General features: G+C 38.2%; 1 long non-coding RNA gene across 1 annotated transcript; it reads right to left on the reverse strand.

Annotated features, from left to right (window-relative positions):
* Positions 1 to 7508: 7508 nt before the first annotated feature.
* On the reverse strand, positions 7509 to 22580 carry LOC116440645. Its single transcript, XR_004238717.1, has 6 exons — positions 22421 to 22580; positions 21419 to 21499; positions 13519 to 13627; positions 13127 to 13417; positions 10210 to 10451; positions 7509 to 8792 (listed from the first exon to the last, which is right to left on the reverse strand). It is a non-coding gene; the product is annotated as an uncharacterized LOC116440645 (long non-coding RNA).
* Positions 22581 to 26252: the final 3672 nt, after the last annotated feature.

Raw genomic sequence — 26252 nt, forward strand, 5'->3', positions numbered from 1 at the left:
TTCAGCTGGATGGGGAAAAAATTAAGAAGTGTGTAGAGTTAATTAGTTTTGGCAACAGCTTTTCCCAAAGCCCTATTCCACATAAATTCAGTATTCATTGCCTGTTTTTGAGAGTGCATGTAGGAAGGAAGATCTGTTTACTATTTGATTTCATTACTGACTTTACTTGAAGAACAAGAAAAGCAGGTTTTCAGCTAACTTGCTGTTCCTTTTTTATTGCATTAATTTAAGCTCTAGATTGAAGAATTTGTTTTCAGCTGTAGTTTTAGGGGCTATTAAATCTTTTTTTCCAAGCATTTAACTATTTTTATATATATGAGAATACTTTTTTCTCCAGTAATCTTTGAGGCTTATAGCAACTTTTTTTGGTGTAGAGTTCTACCCTCTATTGTATCATTTCACATGGTGGAAAGAATTTTTAAAGTATACATTTTACTTAGTAGCATACAATTATAGAACTTAGTTTAAACTAGTCCTTTTCTTTTAATAATGTGTTGTGCATGGTTGTGGCTACTGCTGTTTTGGCTTCAAGAACAATGGAGAGGTTGTGAGTGATCTATAATCCCAAATATGTTTGGAAAGGCTTAATTAGAGGTAACATTTAAACAGAAGGAATGTGTATTCCAAATTTCATGCAGTCTTAATACTACATGGCAAATCTAGATTTGCACACTCAGGCAAAATTCTGACCTTTATTTGTGAGATTTGTGTGACACACAGAGGTGTCACTGTTGGGGCGGTCACGACACACACAGTGCCTTGGAAAAAGTGCAAAAAGCCATTTATTAAAACAAAGCAGCCTCTTTTATACACTTTTTGTATGTTGTCATTTGTGTTACAGATTCATTGGCTGCTAAACTACTACAGTATACCTACTGGCTACTATTAACTCAAACATATAGTCATTGGCTGCCTATGGCACAAGCGTTCAAGCATTCAGGAAAATAACAGGTGTTGCTGTTTTTCTCCTACTGTTTAACTTTTATGCTTCTGATTATACTGTATTCTCATGGATAAAAACTAACTGCTTTTCTTCTCACAGGCTTTTCTCACGAATAGCGGTTAACCATGTCCAAATTAAGGTCTGTGAAGCCTGCAGACCTGCTGTCGGCCTCAACACAGAGGCATTGACACCCCAGCATTCTTCCATAGGCAGGACTCAGGGATGGGACCAGACCATTTCCCTGACCATCACCATGAATGGAATGCTACAGAAGGTGGCACAGGCCACTTCTCATGGCACCAGATTTCTTCTTACTAAAAGTGGGTGCAAGGCTGAGGTTAGGTTTGGGCTCCACAGTCTGAAGATAACTTACTTCTTAGAAAAAAAGAGCATGCTAGTTTTAATGATTTTTTTTTTTTTTCCAGTGACCCAAAGTATGCTTGTGTAGGCAGCAGAGGTATCAGTCAACTCATTTTATTTTTCCCCACTAGGGAGGATTTCTCTCTCTTTATGTTCCGATTTTTCATTCCTGGTCATTCTCTTGAGTGCTGTTAAGTAACCACTGAGGACAATAGGAGTGCATTGTAGGTCAGAGGAAGAAATGAGAGGAATGAAGCCTTAATCTGTGATCCTCTTTGGAGGGAGCTGGAGACTGGACATTATTCTCCTTGAGGAGACTACATTGCAGGTGGGAGCCAGACAATGTACATACCTTGGCTGCAACCACAAGGAGACAAATGGAGGAGATAAGCTGTGCAGCTGCCAGGACCATTTGATACTGAACTACGTTTGTGTCCCAGTTCAGTCTGTGCACTTCAAGCCATATAACATTCAGCCTCAAACGAGAAGGCCCTGGGTTTTCTCCATGTAGGAAGCATGTTATCCACTATGATACACACTGAACTCAATATACAGAGGGAACAAAGGGCAAATGTTTTGTTGATATTGTTTCCTCGTCTGCAAAGCCCACGGTCCAGAGCACTCAACGGTCTGACACATCCAAAAGGTGATGACCAATTGTTAACAATCCTGTGAGCAACTTCTCCCGGCAGTTCTCAGATAAAGCAGTGCTGTGACGACGGAAAGGCACAGGATGTTACGGGATCCGTCAATGGCTTCTGGGATGTGGGAAGCAGAGAGCACTCTGTTTTCGGAGGATGCATGGCTGTAAACAGGAAGCTTTGCAGGGCACAGCTGAGTCCTTGGGCTCTGTGCAGGACGGGAAGAAATCTGCTGAAACATGTAGTGATAGCCAGCATGGAGCTGTCAAAGCATAGACAGCATGTTCGGATTTCCTGAAAGTACATCATCCAGCCTTGTCACAGATAGCTCATGAGGCCAGCTTAGGCACTGTTGTGTTTTCAAACCACCGAAAAAGAGCTGAGCTCTGAAATCTAGGGCATTTTGGAAGCACTCTAAAGGTAAACACATGCTCCCTTAAGACTTTCCACTTTGGAAAGCACCTAAGTTAACAGTGAGTTGTTAAACCAGTATTATGCAGAACTACTGCCAAAATTTCATTGAATTAATTTATTACTAGTTCAGTTAATTACAGTCCAAATCATTTCAGCCAGCCCCCAACATAAAAGGTTTGACCAGCTGCAGGAAAACTGCACAGGGAAGGGGAAGGAATGGGGTCCCTACAGTGCTTGAGCAGACCTCCTCTGAAACACCCAGCAGTCAAAGAATTCAAATAAAAATCACTTGTCAGAAGAACCTCATATTTTGGCTCTGCAGGGAAAAAGAGCCAGGGCACTTGCACAGCACAGATTTAACCTTCTGAGCCCTGCCTCTCCCTCTTCCTCAAAAATCATGTTGCAAAATCCATTCCCCAAATTATTTTAGTTTTGCTGGCACTAAGATGTATGAATTTAATAGGCTGACAAAGGATCATGGGAAAAGATAAGTGCTCCAGCACGTCCACTATTGTGTTTTGTGGTTTGGGCAGTCACTGTTGCCAAATGTCCGCTAAAGAAAGCAGCGCATCTGACAACAATGTTATGCCACAGCATTAATGAGCAGAGAAAAACACATCAGTTTTGGAGTTTACATTTTAATCATTACCCCAAAGACAATCCCCTAGGACTAAGATAGGAGAATCCAGAAAGGTACCGCAAGGTTATGTCGTATAATTTGAGTGCATTCACCACAATGCCTTGCATTTTTGCCCTCTAAGGCAAGTAGCTAAAACTTAAGGGTCTGAAAAGACCTTCATCCTGAGCTGGCCACTTCTTACCAAATCTTCAGTAACAAAGGCTGGCCCAGGGAAGGCACTCCGGCAGGTTAGAGCTGAGTAAGTAGAAAAGCTCAGTCCTCTCACCTGCAGCTCTGCCATTACTGTTACCATGGAGCCTCCAGAGGAAACCTGGCAGAAGCTGGCACCCAGAATCTCTCCCCACTACTCAAACTTCATAGGCTTTGTTGTCCTTCAGTAAGACCTTGAAGAAATAACTCAGCCTGTGTTATAAATAAAAATAATATATTACTTGGGCATGGAAATAACAACTAAATTGTAAAGTAATTTTTTCTATAGGAGGTAGTTATCCACTATGATTTATATACTTTTCACAATAGATTTTGAATTGGGAAGTAGTAGGTAGAGAGGGGAGCAGCAGACAGCCTAGGAATGGGAATAATGATTAATAATTCCCAGCTCGCTCTAACAGAAACTGAGAAACATATTGTCTTTTTCAGGCAAGAAGTATTTTGCAAAAATAAAGTGTTTCTTCATGAGTAGTTTTTTTGGCCAGATCTGCCTCCTAAAAATTGCCATACCTCTTGAAACTCAGGGGTATTCCTTAAAACTTTTTAAAAGTGTAACCCTCAAAAGGCAAACAACAAATGGGGACAGGGGCATGAGATGAATCCTGGAACACCAGGAACTGCATGAAGTGCTTATTAACTCATGATCCTTTCTTCAGTCTTAAGCAAATATGCAGGCACCTACACGCTATTTTGGTATTTTCTGAACAACAGCTCTTAGCTGGTTTAGGCCCTACCGGTATGTCATTACTTACAGATGGAAGAAGAAAGGAGGTTTTTGTCTACTGAAGGAGCCTATAAATCTCCTCTCTCTCCATGACTTCAAACACCTGGCTCCGCTTACTATCCCGACAGCCAGCCCAATGCTGTCTCTAGCTCATTCTCTCCTACACTATAAAACTTTCCTACTTTATCTCTCACCTGTCTCTCATAACTACTCCTTAATAGGTACCAGCTTGAGGACAGTTGAGGCTGACTCTTCCTATCACAGATATTAACTCCTTCCTTCCTTTCTTGACTTGACATTAGCAGTCTGTGGATTTGGGTATGTTGTCCTTTGATGAGACCTAAAACAAGGTGAAGAACTGGGAAGAGTCTTATGACCCCACAAACAAGGTGTTACCATCCTCCTTCTTTCCACTTCAGACCAGAGTAGCGAACAGAGGAGTGGATTCAAAGGCATGAAACCTCTATTCTGTTCTGTGTTCTGCCACTGAACGGTATGCAACACTGTCATTATGGAAATGGAAAGATTTGATCAAAGAGAACATTTATAAATTAAACACTATTTTAACACAAATTAAATAAAACTCAATAAACCAGTGGTATGGGAACAATAAAATATCCTGAATAAATATATGTTCATGATCCACAACAGTGACAAAAAACCATTACCAACAGGAGAAAACAAACACAACAAAAACCAAACCCAGAACACTAAGATAGGATGAAAAAGCATGATTTGGACTACAAAATTACAAGGGAATTTTTTTCAAGTAATTGTAGCAGTCACATGCTGTATTCCTCACACCCAGCTTCCATTTCCGTGTAAATTGAGAGACAAATTAATTTTCAGTTGTGAAGTGCAGCTGACATATCCAGGACATAAGTGATTTCAGTTACACCTGTACTGACCTTTGTCAGATCCAACTGAATCCATCCATGGCATCCTTTTCTTGCTATGTTTCACCCTGTTTTGTGTTTATGATGTTACAGTTAATTTTTATTCTATGAAATCAAAATGCTTCTCTCACTCTGCTATCTTTGTGTTTAATGAGGGTGAACCACAAGAGATCTAGGAGACAAATATTCTTATAGAATATTTAAATTGTTGTATATTTAACAATTTCCAAAATAAATTACAAGAAAAACCACTTTCTAATACTAAAACAAATAAACAATAACTTGATTTAAAAACCTGGCAAATCACAAATGAGCTACAGTGAGCATTTTCTCAACGTGAGTGAAGTACAAAAAGTAGACACTCGCTGAGGGTGAACCTTTCTGCAAACATGCAGAAGGAAGAGGTGCAATGGGATTGCCACAGACCCCAACAGCTGCCAGCCCATAAGCTGGTTCATGTGGATAATGTGGTGCTTTCCTCTCCACACCTGACTCATTTCCTCCAAATGTGGAGAGGGCTATAGAATTATAGTGTCCTTGAACCCTGATATTAAAAGTCACTGGTCTGATGGCTTGTGGAGTTTTTTTGGCTTTGGCTTAGTGGCATAAACCACCATAAAGGTGTCTTGAATGACCACCTTTCTTTTCCAGTGTGAGTCTGTCATCATGGCAATTAGACAAGGCTCATGGCTGGAACCTGCCTAGCATAGAAAGTACCAGACTGCTGGCAAGCCACTGGCTAGGATGGACACTTGTTTGGAGTGTATTTCATCTTTCTTCTGAAGGTGATCACATATATTGTCCCTCTCAGGAAAATCATGAAACTCTAATAGTTTTCCCCTGGGTTTTGGGGGAAGAGCGTGGGAGATGTGTGGTGAGGCAAAGATGATTTTTAGCCCCTTTTATTATTATTTTTTTTTTATTGTATTTTGCAACAACTTGTGGAAATTCAGTGGTTGGATATTAAAAAAAATACAGGTTCCTCTTACATGCTGCTTGCTAGGACAGGAAACATACCCATGCCAAAAAAAATGGAGAGTTTTAAGGGAGGAGAAAAAAGAATTCTAAACTCAGAAACATTTTAGTTCAAATATATAACCTGATACAGGGGGGTGTGTGTGTGTGTGTGTGTGTGTGTGTGCGTGTGTGTGTGCATGTGTGTATACCTACACAGGTCTGGGTTTGTAATTTATGTCTTTCTGTATATTTAACCACCATCCTTAGCTAGAATTTCATGTGGTGACCTTGATGGAGAATATTTGTGTGACTGAGTCTTTTAAGATGCTTTTCTTTTTTTTTTGCTTTGGGCTGGAGTTTTTCAGTTTCAGCTTTGTGTAGTACCTTGCATAAGCTCTTGTGTTCTGTCTGATTGTGTTAAGAGACAGAAAGTCAAGGTTCCCCTAGCTGTATGCCAGACCTACATCTATTGTTTGCTGTCATGTGCTGTGCTCCAGGTATCCAGGTATCTCATGTAGCAATGAAGATGAAGAAATGAAGGAATTTACACTATCCTGGCCAGCTGTCTTGAAAAGTTGTATATTTCAAGTCACACATTACCTTAGAAGTGACTAAAGAAGAAGTCTAGTGTTTTCCATTAAAGCATGAGGTTAGAACTATGGCTGGTCTTTAGGGTTAATTGATTCCATAGAAGGCACAGAGCCTCCTCACAGATCAGAGACCAAATGGCACAACATGAAAAAAAATTACATAATGCATCTTAAATCATAATTCATTCTGAAATGACAATTGCTATTTAACAAAACCATTTGCTTTTGTGTGTGGCTAAAGGAAGCTGGATTTATATGTTCCTGTACAATCTTTATTAATGAGTCCCAGATATTTCAACCAAAAAAAGACCAGTTTTCCAAAGAGAGGTAAAATATAGGGAGAACTTTGTGACATTTGGTGTAACTAGTTGTAGCAGCTACCCACCTAAACTACAATGCCTAGTATGTAAACATGCAAACAAGGTTAACTATGTAGTAAATTTTCTTTATACTTGGGTGCAACACAACTATGTTGGACTCAATGATCCTTATGGGTCCCTTACAGCTTGAGATATTCTATTATGTTGTATATTTTGCATTCCATTCCAAAGCTGTTCATTGTTATATATGTTTACTATGTCCTTAATAAAGGGGACCCAGAAGCCATTATCAATTTTAGAGGAGTGGGGGGACAAAATTAACTTTTTCTTTTGTATGTTTTATATTTTCACTTAAAAGCAAATCCTCAAAATGGAATTGTATGACTCATAATTTACTGTATATTTAAATGTAAACAAAAACGAAGAAGCAGATCATTTCTCAATTCATAGTTAAAAACTCAAGTGATGGGTTTTCCTAGATGCTTTTCACAGAAGCTGGGGAAAACCATCACACTTGAACCAGCAAGGAATGGGTGAAGAGGGCATCACTCTGCAGACAGCTTTTGTAGTAACTCATGCTTTTCTCTGCTGCTTACAGTTAAAGGATGTGAGTATGTGAGTAGTTGTGAAGTACCTGTTCAACTGTATCCTAAAATGGAACCAGCTGTAGGATTTTGCTGTTGTACAGACATAAAATCTCTGCTGTTTTGAGGTATTTTCATACATGTGCACAAAAAATTTTATCCTTGAAAGCATGAAGTTTAAAAGATACATTTGTTTTTCTTAAAAAAATACATAAATAGCCTTACTCTTTAGAATAAGAGATATAATGAGGAGTATTAGAACAACGGCTTATAGCACCATGAATATTAGTCTGTTTTCTTTGTAGAATAAAAGAATTTGGACTTTTACCTAGTTTCAAAAGCATAAATAACATTCATGATCTATTAAGGTAATTCATCAGTATATACTCGTATGACCAAGTACAATGAAAAAGATGAAAACAAATATTTTTTTTAAATGACAACTTCATAAAGTACAGTTTGAAAAGGAAATCACCTAGTTGACACACTAAAACTAAAATCAATATTTTATAGCATCTGATCTTATATACTCTATGTTACTACTGAGAATTAAGGGAACAAGAAAAACCATCATCCAAAGTAAGGGAGCCAGGCAAGCAAAACCTGAAGGAAGGCACAAGCTCCTTGACCACCACTGAACTGGTAACACGTAATATGTGTGTTATTATGAAATACTGAACAAGTCCCAGACCCAACAAAACTCTACCTTTTATTTTTTTGTGTGTGACTGTCTCCTGCCAACAAGGGACAAGCTATATTAACCACTCACTCTGTTTACATATTATGAAAACATATGGCTCTCCATGCTTCTGTTCATTTCTTATCCATTTATTTGAGAAGCTGCTTCTTTCCTTGATTCCCTGCCACAGTGATGGGACAAAGTGAATGATCTTGTTGCCTTTTGCCATGGTAGAGTTGTTCCTGTTCATTTGTGCCTTTTGAGGAGTGAGTTCCAGGGTCACAGGCTGTCCTTTGGGAAGCTTTTTTTCCTGCACTCACAATATTTACTTGAAGATGACAAGTCCTTCCTTCCAACAGGATGTAAGTGATGTGGGAGTCACACAGTATGAAGTGCACTTGGTAATTGAAGCCAGTCCTGCTTGGGGCTTTGAAAGGAAGCACGAAGCCTTGCGTTCAACTGAGTTGTCAATGGGGCACCAGTGAAGAGAAAAAAGACAGACTCACATGTTGTCTGTGGTCTGTGTCACTGGGTAGATGGGCTGCTGTGATTTGAAACAGCTGTAAATGTGATCTGAATGCTGCAGAATTCTGACTGCAGTTTCAGTCTCTGTCTGGCTTTTCTCTGCAGTCTTACATCAAGGCAAGACGTTGTGAAGCAGGAAAGGAATCCATGGACAATAATGAATGCAAGAACAGGGGCCCAAATCTCAGCTGACAGCTCTTAACATATATCATGAGATATCTTGTCACCTGTTTTCAGACTTCTATGCAGGCAGTCTATAAAAATTTACACAGAGAAAATAGTTGTTCTTCTTCTAATGAAGATTCTTTTCTGAAAAAAATTGGTGCTGCTTTTGGTGCCACATGTACGTATGCAGTGTATCATCCACATTATGTTTGTTGTTTGTTATTGCCTTGCTGAAAGCACTAACTACTCAGAGTAATTCAGCATTAATATAAAATGTATTAATATAATATAATATAATATAATATAATATAATATAATTTTTATACATTATATTATATTATATATATTTATATTTATATATATTATATTATATTATATTATATTATATATATTATTATATTTATAAAATTATTACAATTTTATTATTATAAAATTATTACAAGTATATTATATTATATCTTTTTATATATTATATTATATTATATTATATTAATAATATATATATATAATTATATTTATAAAATTATTACAATCTTATGCTTCTGAGAAGACACTAAATAGATGGGAGACAGGTTATACCTTTTCTTCACTCTGACTGGTCTTGACTCCTCCACTGAGATGGGCCCTATGGACTTGCTCTCAGGGCTTGAACTGACAGCTCATTGAAGTCACTGTCCTCCATAAACATATCACAGTCTATGGACACTTTCAGAAAAACACACTGGTGTGAAAATGTGTCCAGTAGAACTGTTATTCACAGAAGGATTTTTACAGACTTGGAGTACTTGATGAATTATAGATAGTCCTGTAGACCATTTAGTTGTTATAGTTAAGCCTGAAATGAAGAGCTTTCCTGGATCAGGTGCTGCTTAGGTAAAGATGAGAAATCAGCAAAACTAATGCTGGCTCTGTGACATCTCTGTTTAAAGTGTGCCATAATGCTGAGTAGTGGTTCTGACAGCAGAGGCAGATGGATTTGAAAATGTCAGGGTTTCCAGCCTGCTTCCACCTTCCACTCCTTGACTCACTTTACCCTTTATAGTGTGTGTGAAACCCTCCACACCTACACTGCAGATCCAGGAGGCCCCAGGATAGTCACCAAAAGTGAGTGATCCATATTTCCCAACCCTGGCTAGTGACGTGATCTAGGTCTTAATGCTTACAATAAAGGCATTCATACAAACCCATCTGAAGTGATGATAAAAATGAAAGCTACATCTGCAGAGCAAATGTGTGGAGCTTTTCAGAAAGTATGCTTATTTCTATGTCGATAAAGTCTCAGAGAAACTTACAGAAAGGCAAGAAAAAAACAAAATACTCTTCCTACAAGCATCTTTGTTGTAATAATTAATATTGATCAAATGTGTATTTGCCATTTTTCTCTGTTTTCTCTCCTATCTTTCATAGTGAGGAGATCAGCTGTGACTTAGGTACATCTTCAGTTATTTCTTTTCTCTCAGATTGTATTTGTTTTAGTCAAATGGAAACCCACACTCTATCTGGTTTGCAGAGGCAGCTGCTCCCTTGTGATTGATAGCATTTGACTTTCATGTTTGCATACCTGTGGCTGATGTCTCCTGTCCTGCGTGACATTAAAGGGAGGCAGCATTGACTGGCATCTTAATTCATGGCTCATATTCTCTGTGCTTGGCTGGGCCAGGAGGGTTGTACTTGCCGAGTTTTCTTCCTGTTGCCGTGTGTGTGCGGAGCAACCTTGGTCACTCGCATCCTCCCACACAGGGAAGGTTACCTGATGTTGGAGGAATTCCTCTGCTTTCATCTTCTGATGTCCATGAGATAAGGCTGGGAGCAAGACAGTTTATTGTTTTTGCTGAGCCTTTAATGATGTGGAACACTTTTCATGGGGATGGGCTAGTATAGGGGTGAAGACCTCAGGTCTGTTCAAAGATTCAGGTCGCATGACAAGAACTGAGCTTGTCAAGGCTTGTACGTATCAGGCTGTGCTGTGATATAAAGTGAATTGAGCATTACTTGTGCACTCAGATATTGAGAAGAGATTTCCAGGAAATGTCAGGATCATCTTTTTATTTACATTTTGGTAATGCCTCAGGCACCAGCTATGACTTAAGCTTCATCCCAGAGATGATGTAAATATGCAAAGAGTGTGTACTATGGAAAACCCTAGAGCACCACAAAAAAGGTATGAAAGAGGGAAAATCCTTCTCCTATGATGACAAGCTATTTTAGGAACATAGGATTGGAAAGGACCAACTCAGTCACTAAGCTGAGTGCACCACAGCCATGGGCAACAAGATGTCTAGGTGTTCACAGACAGCATCTACTTCAGAGCAGAGCTCAGCACATGAATTGTGTGCCTAAATGCCTTTATTGTGAGACCCAAGATTGAGCAAAGAGATTTAGAATAATCTTGTCTAACACTTCAGGAAAATGTTTCTTCAGGCAAGAAAAATTTCTACCTAGTGCCCTGTCTACTGAATGAAGGTCCTGCAACTGCATGAGGGCAAACCCAGATATCAAACAGGCTTGGTGGAGAATGGATTGACATCAGCCCTGGAGAGAAGGAATTGGGGGTATTGCTTGATGGGAAGCTCAACCCGAGCTGGCAATGTGTACTGGCAGTCCAGAAAGCCAACAGTATCCTAGGCTACATCCAAATCTGCATGGCCAGCCAGTTGAGGGGATTCTTCTCTCCTACTCTGCTTTGTGAGACCCCACCTGGAGTACTGAATCCAGCTCTGAGGCCTCTAGCATAAAAAGGACATGGATCTGTTGGAGTGGGTCCAGAGAAGGGCCACAGAGATGATCAGATGACTGGAGCACCTGTCCTGTGAAGACAGGTTGACAGAGTTGGGGTTGATCAGCCTGGAAAAGGGAATGTTCCAGGAAGACCTTGTAGCAGCCTTCGAGTATATAAAGGGGGCTTACAAGAGAGCTGGACAGGGACTTTTACAAAGCCCTGTAGTGGTAGGACAAGGGTTAATGGATTTAAACTGAAAGAGGGTAGATTTAGGTTAGATATGAGAGAGAAATTCTTTCTTATAAAGGATGGTGAGGCACTGGAACAGGTTGCCCAGAGAAGCTGTGGACACCCCATGCCCAGAAGCATTCAAGGTCAGTATAGATGGAGTGCTGAGCAGCCTGGTCTACTCATGGCAGGGGGGTTGGAAAAAAGATGATCTTTAAGGTCCCTTCCAACCCAAACCATTATGTGAGCCTAATACTATGAATGGATCAGGAGCACCTCTCTCTATTCTAGGCTGACTACCTGTATGGCTACTTCCACTCAAAAGGATGGCAGGGATGGTAGGTGGTAAATGGAAAACACCTTCAGCACCTTGCTTCTCTGGTCTCTGCCTGCTCCTCAGCTCTAGGAGGTTTGACTCTCCAGTATGAGATATCAAGAGAGCGACAATACTAAAATTCTATGAGATTTTCTGTATGAAAACACTGTTCATATCTCCAAGGCAAGCCAGAACACATTGCAATTAGAAAAGCAGTATTTCTAGTCCCTGTGCTTGCAGATAGGGAAGAGACTTTCTGCTCTGTAGATTGCATTTGATTTTTCCAGCAGTGATATGGTGTGGAATACATAAATAGTCTTGATGGAAAACTGTAGCTGAGACAGATAAACTGAAGACAGATAAATTTCAGATTGTGAAGGCCAAATCCTTATAAATCCTGCTTAACTATGGCATTGAAGCATGTACTCAACTCAGTCTGGAGAGGAAATTTCAAATCTAAGCACTTCCTACTGGCTTTTTGAAACATCCCACTTCCAGGCCATGACTGCTGAGTATCCCAGTGAAGAATGCCTTCCAGTAAGAGATGTTTCATACAACCGCCTGTAAAAGTGAGGTAGCTCATCATAATTAGTACTACTTCTGAAGCTGGGAGATCGCCTCATAGGTTCTACTATACTGTTACAGCATCCTAACTCCCTCTGTTAAAAGTTTCCCTCTGCAACTAAATGACTAAAAAAGTTCTATAGGAGAAACCTGAAATTTTGTGACAAGATACCAGCTGATTACTTTAAGCACAGTATCAGTTTTCCTTGAAAAAAAATTCCAAAGTCTCGATCAAATTCAGACCCAATTCATTATTACTTCTACAGAAGCTATTTGAGTGTAGCATTTAAAAACACAGTTTAAAAAAGTTATGCTTCCCTACAAAAGATCTAAAATATATATGTGATATGCAATTGATAGTGCATTCACAACCAAAGGGACTTGGATGGCATTGTTAGTTTTTTATAGTCTTGGAGTATATAACTAGGAAATCAGTGGTCTGTACATAAATATATAATCTTCCTGTTTTCTCTGTTCCTAGAGTCTCAGGGTTTCAGTTGCACAACACCAGGTTTTGGCTAGGAAATCAATGAGGTTTGCCTAGTTGTAAGTGGAAAGATTTTGGCCTAGATTTTGTGTTTTGTGTAATCTGAGATTTTTGGTTGAAATCTTCAGGATGCAAAAACCATGTGGGAAAGCAAGACTCTTTACCTTTGGTAATATCTTCACATCTGGCCCAGACCACCACTGATTAAAGATCTTTTACGTCTTCTGCTAGAGGTTGCAATTTTTGAGAGAAATATAGATAGAATCTGCTCAATTCCAGCTCTCAAAGATGCATCTCACTGGTGGTCCACCTGAAGGCTGACCACTGCAAAAGCCAGAACTGTTCTCTCTGCTAAGAGTGTGGGATTCTTCAGGGTTACTGTCAGAAAAATGTTCATTTGTCCTCTTGGTGCTCTTACTGGACTTCTGAGACAAATATCTTTGGTTTCCAAGATTCTGTTCATAAACATAAACTTCGCTTTACATTTTGTAAAAATAGAGAAAAAAAAATACCATATTCCAAGAAACTACAAAGAGAAACAAAGAGAGCATGTTACCAGAAGAAAAAACATAGCATCTCCACATGAATATTGGTCTTGGCATTGCAATGCAGTATCACTGATCTTGTTAAAATATCTAAAATTACTGCTTCATCAGTATTATTACCTGCAGGGGAGGAGAGAAAGAGAAGAAGTTCATGGCATAGTTCAGAAAAACAAACTGTCAGAAAAATTGTAATGGATAAGGGTAGAATTTTTAAAACTGGGATTTTCTGATCCATTTTATCCCTTTGAAGTCAGAAATTAAGTCCAAGCAGGTCACGTCATCTGCCTTAGCACACAATGATAAAAAACTGAGGCATTTGCATATTGTGATTTATCCCATCAGTCCTAAACATGATTTATTTTTGGGAAAGGCTTGCTTCTACCTCTTGAGTCTAGGTGGCTAAGGCAGCCTGGATGGCCCATTTTTAATTAGATTAAGTATGAGAAGATGAATTTTACCCTGGATGATTCTGGAGAGTTCACATTTCTTCATACCAGTGGCATTTAGCAATCAAACTAACTTGATGAAGTAGGTTCAGTTGTACAATAAGCAGTTTAGCACAGAGAAATGCACAGTCATTCATTTAAGTGTATACCTTATTTATAAGAGGGATTATGACCAGAAAAGCAGTGATGTTGATATGGATTTCATGTTCTTGGTAGCTAACATATTAGACATGAATTCCTACAAGACAAAAACATTTAGGGACTAAACATCAGTTTTAAATGTATATACAAATTAATGCCTTGAAAGAGTAGCAGATGATATTATCTCTTTATAGAATATTACTGAGACCATTACTGCTATCTCTTTCTAGCTCTGTTACCTTTCCTTCAGAAAGGGTAAACAAAACTAAGAAAAGAAGCTAGCAATGCTTACATTACTGAGTAACAAATAGCATGCTGTAAGACTCAAGGGTTTTACTTTGAGTTGATCCAGAATATGATTAAAAGATTACTTCCTCACCTTCACTGAGAAACAAGGAGGAAAATTAAACAGTGCGGGAAGGTCAAAATGAAACTCTGTAACAGCAAAATATTTTTGCCGGTTAATTGACCACTGCTTCTTTTGAGCTAGTTTATTTGAGATTTGGAAGATTTCCAATGACTGGTTTTCCTTAAGAGAGGGCTGATAGCGTAACAGAGATGTTAGAAAAGACGCAGATCATATCCCTTTACAGAAGTGTGGAGGTTGTTTTCCAGTCTAGCGCTGGTATGCATTCATTTCTCCAGAAAAATAAGACTAATCTAAAAATCTTTGGTAATTAAAGGCTTACTTCAGACTTGAACTGTATAAAGTTTTCTCACTTCTCTGTGCTGATCTCTCAAATCCCAGTGGAAATGTCCTCACTGTAGATTTTTTACTATTTCTGAAATGCGTTGTTGTGCCACTGCATTGAGAAATACTCTTGCTCAGCTGTGCAGAAAACAGATGCCAAACAGCACTGCTCCCACCCCCACTCTGCCCCATCTTCTAGACTTCTGTCATGAAAAGTGCACATCTGGAGGAAGCTTCCTTTCCCAAGGAGTAGAGCACCTTGTTTTAACATCAAAAAACAAATAATTGTGTGCATGTATGTATCTATATATATATAGATACACACATGTATGTGTGCATGAACTTACAGGTATCAGTGGCTCCTCGTAGCAAAGAGTACACAATAAACATTACTTTCAAACTTTGCATATTCTTCAATTAACTAAGGTAATGGCACTGTGAGACAGATATATTTTCATCATTGTAATCTATCCACAATGTCTTGGAGTAAATATTTAAAAGCAGAGAAAGGGACAAGCATAACTCCCCTTCTTAGGGCCCTTTCTCAGCCAACTTTTCTGAGATGCTTTTCAACAAGATACAGCTATCTTTGTTTGTAAAACTATGCCAGCATTGGCCGTTTAAACTCATTTATCTACCATACAATCATATTTAGGACAGTGTTTCTTAATAAAGAAACTGTTATATAAATAATGCTAAATAAAACACAAATCAGCACATACCTTTGAACTAAGTAAAGGAGTAGTAAGGAGAAGACACTTAAAGAATCCTAATTCACTTGCAAGAGAAGAGGAAAAAAGCATGAAGAACAAAAGAAAAAGAGGAGATTGCTGTAATTTTTTTTTAAGGGTCTGATTTAATTCCCATGCATATCAGTCAGATTCTTTTTTATGAGTTTGAGATATGGACCACAGATAAAACTTCCAGAAAGATTGTACTGTGTGTTTCTTCCTGCACGGTAACAAGTTCCTTTCCGATTTATATCCTAAATTAATCTCACCAAAAAAATAGCCCAGCATGACATCTGCAAAGGTCAGGGACAGAAATCCCCTCTATTGGGAAGGCTTGCAAGGTTGCCTGCACGTGGTGGACATCCTGAGCAGGCACAAGGGCAATGAACTTGTTGCTCAGCTTCCCATGTGTTCCATCAGCTATTGTTCTAAACACAATTAGCTGATTTCTCCAATAAAACAAGTAGAACATGCTGAGTGATTGGAGAGATGCAAAAGGTGAAAAGTGTCTTTTCTTACTTTTTTTCCTGCTAATAATTTCAGAAGCAAGATGCTTTTTAAAATTCTTTTCTTTTATCTGACCAAAGGAAAGTGGCAGCTTTTTTTTTTTTTTCCCTCTCCACAACAACTATTATGCTTGCTAGATGTCTGTTCCTTTATTATCAGCCAAGCACAGATAAGGCAAACATGTAACATCCATGGTGCTACTGGCATTTGCTGGGACTAAATGTTTATTTGAAGGACAATGCAGAGTTCCTTGTACTGGTCTGAATATCCATGCTGAATTAAAATCCTAAGCACTTACAAATGAGGAGATTAATTTGCTCTACAATTATTTGGTACTTCAGGACAATAGCAACAACATCATTTGTGTAGTTAAATGTTGGCATAACATTTAGAAAATGACTTCTCAGCCAAATTATCCAACTCTGAAAAACCAGTAGAAATTCTTTGCTGCCAAAGATTTGTCACTGACAAAAATGTAGTCTTTGGCTTCTAAAAAGTCTTTCTGCTAAAAACCTGAGAGTGTACAGGTATTCTTGGTAAGGAAAGCACAAAATGAGGAAGGTAAAATTTATTTGAATTTAATAAGAAGCTACCAGAACCTATGCTGTCAGAAACTTGTTTGCGAGGTCTTAGAAAACTTGAGAACTTAAACACAGTTACTGTTATGATTTTTACTGCTTCCTGTTTAAGGGCAAGACAAGAAGTGGAAATTGCTCAAAAATAGCTTCTTGGAAGTTGCTTCCATACCAGACTGAGTGTGTTTTTGCTATATTTCCAGTTCCATTTTCTGTATCAACAAATTCTCATAAATAGTACTTGAATAGCATGTTGCTGATTAGAACCACATCAAACTCGTAAACCTTGGATCCACTCGCAAATGTAATTTTAGTGTTTGAACCTCAAAGTGTAACTGACAAGTTAAAAGCAACAGATGAGTACAAGTCCTTGGAGGTATCAGGGTGGAAGAGAAAGTTTTTTCAACACAAGGAATGCTTGCTCACTTAGCCCTAGCCTGAAACATACATGGTGATTTGTATTTTCTGAGTGCTCAACTGGTTGCTAAAAAATGTTTTCTCCTGAATAATAGCATTTTGTTTCCAAAGATTTATGTTTTAAAATATTTGCTTTTCAATTATAAAACTATGTAATATGGTCCTAATTAATAGACATATAAAAGTGAGTGATGAGATTTATGTAAATCACCAGCAATACCTGGGAAGATAATGTGGGGGAAGATATATGCAGAGATGAAGGAAATCAATTGTCCTTTATGGCCTTTTTATGTTCACAATTATCAGAGAGGCAGTATGGTTCATGCAATTCATCTAAATCTCATTGCACCACTGTGGATCAAGCAGGACTGACTCAAAGACCTGTCCATCCCATAGTACTATTTTCTCCATAGGCATAAAATTCCCATTTTCTATTTTTAAAGCATTTTCCTCTGTTCATCTCTTCAGGACAGTGAGGCAAACTTAGTTCAAAGTAAATGGTAAAAGAAATAGAAGTAGAGAGAAACACAACACCAACATGGTTCTAGTGACTGCTGTATGTAAACTGTGACAACCAATGTTACCCACACACCAGCCTTGTCCTGGAGCTTCCTTCCAGTGAAGATGCAGAATATTTTAATGGACCTGACCAAGACCATTGTTATCACATTTTTCTCTGTCCTCAAATGCTCTTCTTTCCTTCTCTTTGCCAAGTCTGGCAGATGTCTTAATATTCAATCATCTTGTTTTCTTTTCTTCAGAGAGCCCGATGTGGGAAGGGGGAGAACCCCAACAAAACCTAAATGTCTGAAGTGAAATCTTTTGGCAGGCTGACTTTATTCAGCATTTGTTTGTTCAGTTCTGATGATCAACCGGGCATAATAATCACTAGGGTGACTTTGGAGGATTAAAGTCTTAAGGCCTAGTGGATTAGTATGTTCAAACCTACATCTTTCAGCTGTCAGATAGAAGAAGGGCTGCTTCAGGAGTAGAAATTTTTTGTAAGTGCTTGCATGCAGAGACCCCAATTTGTCAAAGAATTGAGCAGCTCCCAAGAATTAACGAATTTATCTTTCGGGCTGCCTGGAGAAGTGGAGAAGGATTATCTCCAGTTTATAGTTGTGGAAGTAAAGCACAGACGGATTAAATGTTTCAGGTCACATACAGGGCACTCAGGCTGCAGGGGCACTTGCTGATTTGGAGCATAAACAAAAGTAAGTGGTCCTATGAATTTCTTCACTAAGAAAATGGTCCCATGAGCTTCTTCACTTCCCCACCTTTTACAAGGTGGGGAAAACACCTTCCTTGTGCCTTTGCCTCCTGAAAGTTTTGGGAAGGTTTTGGTGAACTCCAGAGCGCCTGGTCTCTCCATCAAGGACTTTCAGTAATGGTGCTGATATTAGACATTAAAAACAGGCTTAGTGTCCTGGATGTAAAGAAGTGCATCGTGGCTGAAAGAGGTGAACTGGGCAATTCACCAGAAGGTTTTGATTACTGCCTCAGCCCACAGGTTTTCTTCAGTTGGATCTGTTAAGGGAAGGAATGCTAAGTAATTGGTATAGACCAAAGCCTCTGGGGAAATTAAATTGGAGGAGTTAATCTCAGGTATTTTGTATGTGATACAGGAATCACAGCACTTGGTTTTAGTGCTGGAGTAAGGGAGGTGTGCTGAAGTGCTGATATGTCTTTTGTTCTTCCAACTGTTCATATTATCGTTGTCAGTCAAAATTATGTCTTTCCCACTTTTAAAATAGTTGACAAGAACTGGTGATCATTCTGAAAACTCTGGAGAGCAGGCATCTTTTTTCCATGCTATCATTTCCTTGTTGTTTTTGGAGGTTGTTGAGATTACTTCAAAATATTTGGAAGATTTGGAATCTTCTTCTAGAAAAGAAGCATGGGAGGTATACCAAATATACATGCTGCAGATAGTTACAAATATATTCTTTCAAATCTAAAATCTGCAAGGGTTTTCAGGGCATCCTTTAAAAAGATATATTCAAAGTGAGATAAACGAGATAATACATATTATGAAAATAAAATAGAAAAGAAAAAAGAAGGAAATCCTGAGTCTGGATATTTACAACCTTTTATCACCAGAGACTCCTGTGCCGATGAACACATACAGCCCTGTTGACATTGTAAAACTTCCTTTCCTATCTTTCTGTGAGACTGCCAAAAAGGAAACAAAATCATCTGGATTATCTGGAAGTCAAGGGCCTTAGCATTTCTCTCTGTATTATTGAGTTAAAGCTTGAGAACACACTGATAACCTCTGCTAATGCTGCCCTTTTTCAAGGATGTCCTAGTAACATCAGTAGAAGTCACATATATTTCACTTCAGTTCCTAAAAGTGATGCAAACATAGATAAGAACACTCATCATCATTTGAATCTGGGAAAGGAGTCCTACATCTATCTTCCCACTTCTTCATTTCTTTTCCTTTCTTCTAACTTCACCTAGCCTCACAAGCATGAAGTCTTGTATCTGGATGTGCAGTTTTCCTCCTAAAACAAACTCAGACCTGTTTTTTTCTGACTACCACAATAGTAGAGTGAAGCAAAAAGCCATGATTATTCCCCATAGTGTGATGGTTGTCTAATCTTTAGGAACATCACTAGTCTGTATACGAGTTGTGTAAAACAAGTTGTCTCACATCAGGTAAGATACACTCAGAGAAAAGTATAATCTTAGGAAGGTAATATATTGACCCTGTCTTCTGATATGGTAATCACAGGAAAAGTGAAAACCACATGTTCTGAACCATCCACACTTGTCTGGGTCAGAAAACTTTTATGGTTGCTGAGATTGCTTTTGAGGCTTCCTTTAAGAAATCAGAGCTTTACTGTATGTACTGCAATGTAGCAGGGTTGAATCATTTTTCCTTCACATGTGCAGGTAAAAGGTACTTAAAAATGTGGAAGGAGGTGAGCAATGGAAAAATTTTTTGCAACTATGTGCTCTGCATGGGTTAAAGATGTTCCCAGTAATACAGTACTGGATTGCTTTTAAGGATTTGCCTTTGCTTTGGGTAACCTACCTCTCTGCCTTTTACATGAAGCTGTTTTTGGAAGGTGTTTGTAAAGTTTTATACAGATGCTGGAGAGACAATGGAGCCATGCAGCTCTTCACTTACCCAGGCTCCCTACTTTTGGCCTCACAGATACCCTCAAAGCCAAAATTCACTGCATGCATGCAGACAGTTGTCCTGTACGGGCAGTCTGGATCCTACCCCTTGGAGCACATGGCACTTATTGCATTTAAACACACCACACTGCACTGGCAGTGTTTAGTCTGTCTGCAAAGTGGTGCAGTAGGAATGGAGGAAGGTAACAGAGCCCCTATCTCCACCCTCCATCAGATTTTGCCCAGATGTAGCTACAATTTTATCCCACAAATTGCTGATGTCTTTGATCAATGCTAGTGAACAGAGTGTATCTCTCAAAAACTGCTTAACAGCAAGTGCATCAGAGTTTCATTTTTTATCTCAATATAAATCTACAAGCATGGAAGATAAAATAGGAAGAAAAAAAGATTCCTCCTCCACCATGATATTCATTCATCACAAAGATGACATCAGGAGAGTATTCTGGTTTATATTATATATTATTTTGTGGTGCAGAGATCATTTTTCAAATTGAAAAGAAATCCACATAGTCATTTATTCACACTTTGATATAACTTTTGGGTCTGACTGAAAATCACCTGAGCTTCTTTATGCACTTAGGAATGATTCCAATGCATATGTAAAGGGATTTTGCTTCACTTTGGTGTTGTTTCTTTTTCAAAAGGCTCTGCAATATCATGGGGTTTTTTTTCCATTAAGAGTGAAAGCAATTTACCTCCGAATGTGCCCCCTTGGCAATACTGTACATTTGCCAGTACTAAGATTATGTGAGCATGTCTGCAGCTTACTGGTGTGCTTTCCAGACAAGCAGAAATAAGTTTGTAAGAAAGAGAAGTGGCTGAAACTGTTGTTTCCTCTTTGTTGTTTCAAAGGCACCTGTTGCTCTAAATAATTATATGTATGTATTATGTATAGAAAAGTGTCCTCTCTCTCTCCAGATTATAGGTATCCAATTTTTCATTGGAAATCACAGATGTGATGATGTGGCCTCAACCTATTCCAATGGTATTGTAGGACCTGCAGAGTAAATGCAACTGTCAAATGAATTACAAAGTGCTGAATTTTAAATGAAATATATTGCCAGGGTGATTCCACAGTGAGCTGCACCCTATATCACTTAAGCATAAATTTTAATTCATGAGCTTTTATCAGACTCTGGCTATGAGGCAGTGCCGTATTGACAAATCTTTCTGTCAATCCACTGAAATTACGTCAGTACACATAAATCAGAACTTTTTTTACTTATATTAGGAAGCAAAAATATTTTAGTACTCACTGGAGGACTTTGGAAATATATATTTATATTACTATATTTTGGACTATAACCTCTTGTATCCTGAAAGGTTAGGACCAATGTCTGTGGATCAAAAAAAAATAAACAGGTAAATCTTTGTGCAGAGATTTCATGGACTGTAAATGTGGAGGGCTGTGGGTCAGTTATATATGCTTGTTTTCTTCCTCTTTTGTTTTTCTGCTAATCTTGCCTGTCCCACTTCTGTAATTAGTTTTTCAGCAAAAGAGAACAGTGTGTGGCAATGTAATGATGTAGTTACAGTAAGAAGGATGAGAACAATTCCTTTTTAAAAGCACCTAAAAGTAAATATAAACATTAAAGAATTCAGACCCTCTAGAGCCCTTTTCAATAGTTTAACAGCCTCCTTGAGAGAAAGGTTTCAGATTGGATCTCAGACCCAAGCTTTTCAGGTTGGACAGGAGTCTGCAGATGAAGTTTCAGCCTGAGCATGCTTCTAGGATGGTGAATTATCGAATTAATTTCATCACTTCTGTCTCTCCTCATTTTTCACCAACTACAGATATCCATGCACCATGAGGAATCCCAGTTGGGTGTAAACAGAATTGACTAGCATAATTTCTTGTGCTACGTAATTAAACAAACACTGTAATTGTCTGGAATTAATGAAAGTAAGAGGAAATAGCAGGTAGAGTCATAGGTTTTCACTGCTGCTGAGGTAAAATGTTAAAGAATGCTAAATAGCCACAAAGGACTGAAGGGAAAATTTTGAGAGATGGATTCTGCTTCTGTCAAATTATCTGAGACTTCATGTATTGGGTAGAGATTAGGGGAAAAGAAACTCAGTAGGGTAACATCCGACTGACTACTACAGTGCAATACATGTTAACAGATCATATATCTATACGTATATACATACTACACAACATTTTGTTCCAGTCTGTGTTAGATCTAACTGTGACTAAACTGTCACAAGGAGCCAAAATACACAGCAAACCACAAATTAGAAAATTAACAGATACTTACAGATTTTTTTTTACAGAGTTTACCATGTGGCAAGAAAATATTCTCCTCATGTTATTAGTCTGGTGCTTGAGGCTAGTGTTGGATATAGAATGAAGAAAGAAGGGGAGAAGAGGGGGAAGGGGAGATAGGGTTGGGCAGAGAAGTAGAACACATCTGTGCCCTGTTGCCTGGAGTGCTTTCTGCATCCGGTGATGTAAATGGGGGCACATAGTCTCAGCAGTGACACATCCATGTGGCTGATGAGGAATTAAACAAATAGCCTTCTCATATTCATGTAGACTTTGGCTCCTCTGGTAATTTTATTCTGAAGCTTTGAGCAACAACCAGGCACCTGAATAGGAAAAGCAGTATTCCTTATTAATTTAATTGCTTCCTCACTTGCCTTGTAGCTTTCTCCATTTATCCCTTAATCTCTATATTTCTGCCTGGATTTCCTCATACTGCCTTTCAGTGCCTACAGCTATAACCCTGAAATTCTAGAACTACAATTTCGTGCTATGGAACACCTGGGATGGTTCCCTATTAAGGTTTGTAGAAAAGAGTTGTGTTTGTTATTTAGACCTGGCTTTCATGAAGGCAGTCATTCTTCAATGCATATCACGTGAAAACAGAATTTGTATTAGAAATTACACAAGATGAGGGCCAAAGAAAAAAAAAGTACAATAAAAATGGGAGCAAATGTTTTATACTTTCTATGTGAGTAAATCCAAGCATGATCAGCCAGGCAAAAACAACAAGAGGGAGATAAAGAGATGCAGAAACCCAACATAAGAAAGACTACAGGATATATAAGGAGAAAAAGAAAAAAGAATTTAAACCCTTGAGAAGGAGATCTAGAATTTAAAAAGGAGATCAACACTGAAGCAAGACCAGGAAAAAGAAAATAGGGAATTTTGTGAAAGACAGGTGGAAGATGGAAAAGAGAGAAAAAAAAAACTGAAAAGATTTTATGTATTTGTGAAAAAGGAGAAAAGGAAGACAGAATTGTTCAGATATCTGACTAAATGGTTTGGGACACAAGAACAATTGGAAGTGTGAGTTGAACACAAGTTGGAAAGGAAATATCATATATGATGTCTAAAAAACATTTCAAAGACTTTTTGCTTTTTCTCACACATATTGTCACTTACTAATTCAAGACAGAAATCTTGGAAATACAGTGAAAAAGAGGATTCTCACAATATTTTCCAGGCAGCTACCAGGAAGGAATGGAAGGCCTCTGAGAAAGGTTGTATTTACAGAAATTCAGATGAAAAATGTGGAGATATATAGAAAGCAGCTTTGAAATTCCACTTTCTGAGCACAATTTGCCAGCTTTTGCAGGGTCAAGCAACACACATGAGAATATCAATACAGAAGAAAGAGAACTCACAGAGATAAAACTGCACAAATACTGAATAGAGAATGATAGAAGGTGGAAAAAGGTGATAAAATATGATTACTCCAGTCTGATTTTTTTATGCATGTCTCAACACTGTGTGTACATATTCCAACCCCTGCATTATGATAATTTGCTTTCACTTACTGTTGATTTTCTAAAGCAGATATGAAAGGAGAAATAACTGCATTCAACAATATAAAGGCGGCCATAAGAGAAGTTATCTGAAATCACACTGTTTGGTCACTATGCCATCTAAAGCAACAGAAGACATGATCTGAATGTTGAACTGAACTTCTTTGGAGGATCGCAAATGGAAAAGGAAGAATTTGGGAAACTAAAACTGGATGACCTGAGTAGTAGGCAGAAAAATGTAGGAAAAATATATGAAGTGTGTTTGAGGATATCCAGAATATTCTCTGTTAAACTGCTGTCAAATTTTAAATTTAGAAAGAGCAGGAATTTCCTTGGATGAATACTTAAAAATAGAGCTACATATCACAGGCTTAATATCTGGCAGGCTTCTGATTAAGAGCTATGACAGTGCCTTCCTTCCAAAGATAACCTGAGCCAAAGAAATGTAACTTTTTCTTTAGAAGCCAAGGAGAAAGTTAATGAGTCTTTCATAGCCTTGCAAACATAAATCCTAAGATACCAGGATCAAATGATATGACTCCTAATTGAGCAAATCTCCCATGTATTTGCCTTGTGATCAATCATGAACCCAACACATGAGCAATCACCACTTAATGATGCAAAATCTGTTTCTGGACAACTTTGAACTCTGTAGGGGAATGGTACGGATACATCAACATTCCTCCCAAAAAGATGTTTTGGACAAACTCCAGCTTGGCAGGTTTTACACAACACTTGCTATCTGATGAATATAATAAACAGAAAGCGACCACTCTTTACAAAAGAACGTTAATGGTCAGTGTGTGAGGATAGCCTGGATGGATAAGGAAAAGTTTATCCACATTAATAGTGTTAGTTATAAAACCACATAGAATTTACATTTTTCCATGTAAATAGTCAACTAAAAAACAGGTTGCAAAGACTCCTTTCTTCTGCTTCAGTTGCTTATTGAGTGGAGCAGTCTCCCTGAAATCCTTTGCTAAAATGATTTAATCCAGTTAACTCATATTACTTATTAATATTTCTATTCTGTATAATAACAGCAGCATTTATATGTTTTATTCAGATATATAACTTTGCAGAGTCATTGCTCTGTGATTTGCAGTAAACTATTCTGTAACAGCATATATTGAAACATAAAAATGGACATGTAGAAATGACAGAATCAAACTCTACAAATAAGGATGACTTTTCCATTTTTAAAGTTATTTTTTATCTCTTCATGAGTGATTACACAGCTACAGGATTACTCGCAGTGTAACAGATACTCAATTGCCTGCTACTCAATTGTAAGTGGTTCTGGAACCTGTTAGTCATCTGCATGATGCATTTCCTAGAAAAGATGAAGGTGTCCTCTGGCAAGGACTGCACATTGACAGAAGTGGGTGAAACACTGAAGGGAAAAGCTCTATGCTGCTTCCAATAACACTTGATAAAATGCTTGATAAAAGTATATGCCTATAATGATCTCTCCCTCCCAACCCCATATCCATCCACGATTAAACTTGTGAGAAGTTATGCCTCTGACCAACATCCTGTACTCTCATTAGTGAGTAGTTTCCTTTTGGCTTTTTACCAAAAATAATAACCAATCTACAAACTGAATGAAAGCTATTCTATGTCAATTGACCCAAACTGAAAATGGTTATTAATCTCATTTCTCACACAGATTTCAGGAACTTCACATCCCCTCTTTGAACTCTCAGAAAGGCAGAAGCATTTTCCAGTAAATATTTCCCATAATTGTTCAGAAAGTGGTACATTGAAATTCCAGACACCTTTACTTGTTGAGGTCAACAATGTTTCATCTCTGTTACATACCTCACTGGAAATTAATAAGAAAGATTCTGGTTGCTATGCTCAGAGGTTAGCAGAGTGAGATGTCATATGACAAAAACAACATCCTTCTCAGTGTCAGCAGTCTGGTTTATAGAAGATGAGATGTGGCATCATTTTAGAAGCGGCACCAACTTTCAAGATACAAGAGCAAAGAATGATTTTATCCCCTATGAGTCCATTTTCCCCCTTTTGTCAAGAAAACTCTTTCTGAGTTCCGCAAAAGCTGTTGACTTGTGGTTCACTTCTTGACATCTAGAGTAAGAAAAGTCACTGGTGCTATATATAGTGAGAACACTTTAATGTGATGATTCTAAATGTTTACTGAAGACAAAATCCCAAAGCATCCAAGCTGATGTTATATCAGATGGCCTTTGATTACTTCCAAAGATGGTTTCAAAAGGGTGGGCATAAGACCCACAGCAAGCATCAGAGTCCTCAATAGATGGCAGACCATAGATACATGTCAAGAAGCATACCCCT

Source organism: Corvus moneduloides, chromosome 3, assembly GCF_009650955.1.
Source record: "Corvus moneduloides isolate bCorMon1 chromosome 3, bCorMon1.pri, whole genome shotgun sequence".
NCBI classification, from domain to species: domain Eukaryota; kingdom Metazoa; phylum Chordata; class Aves; order Passeriformes; family Corvidae; genus Corvus; species Corvus moneduloides.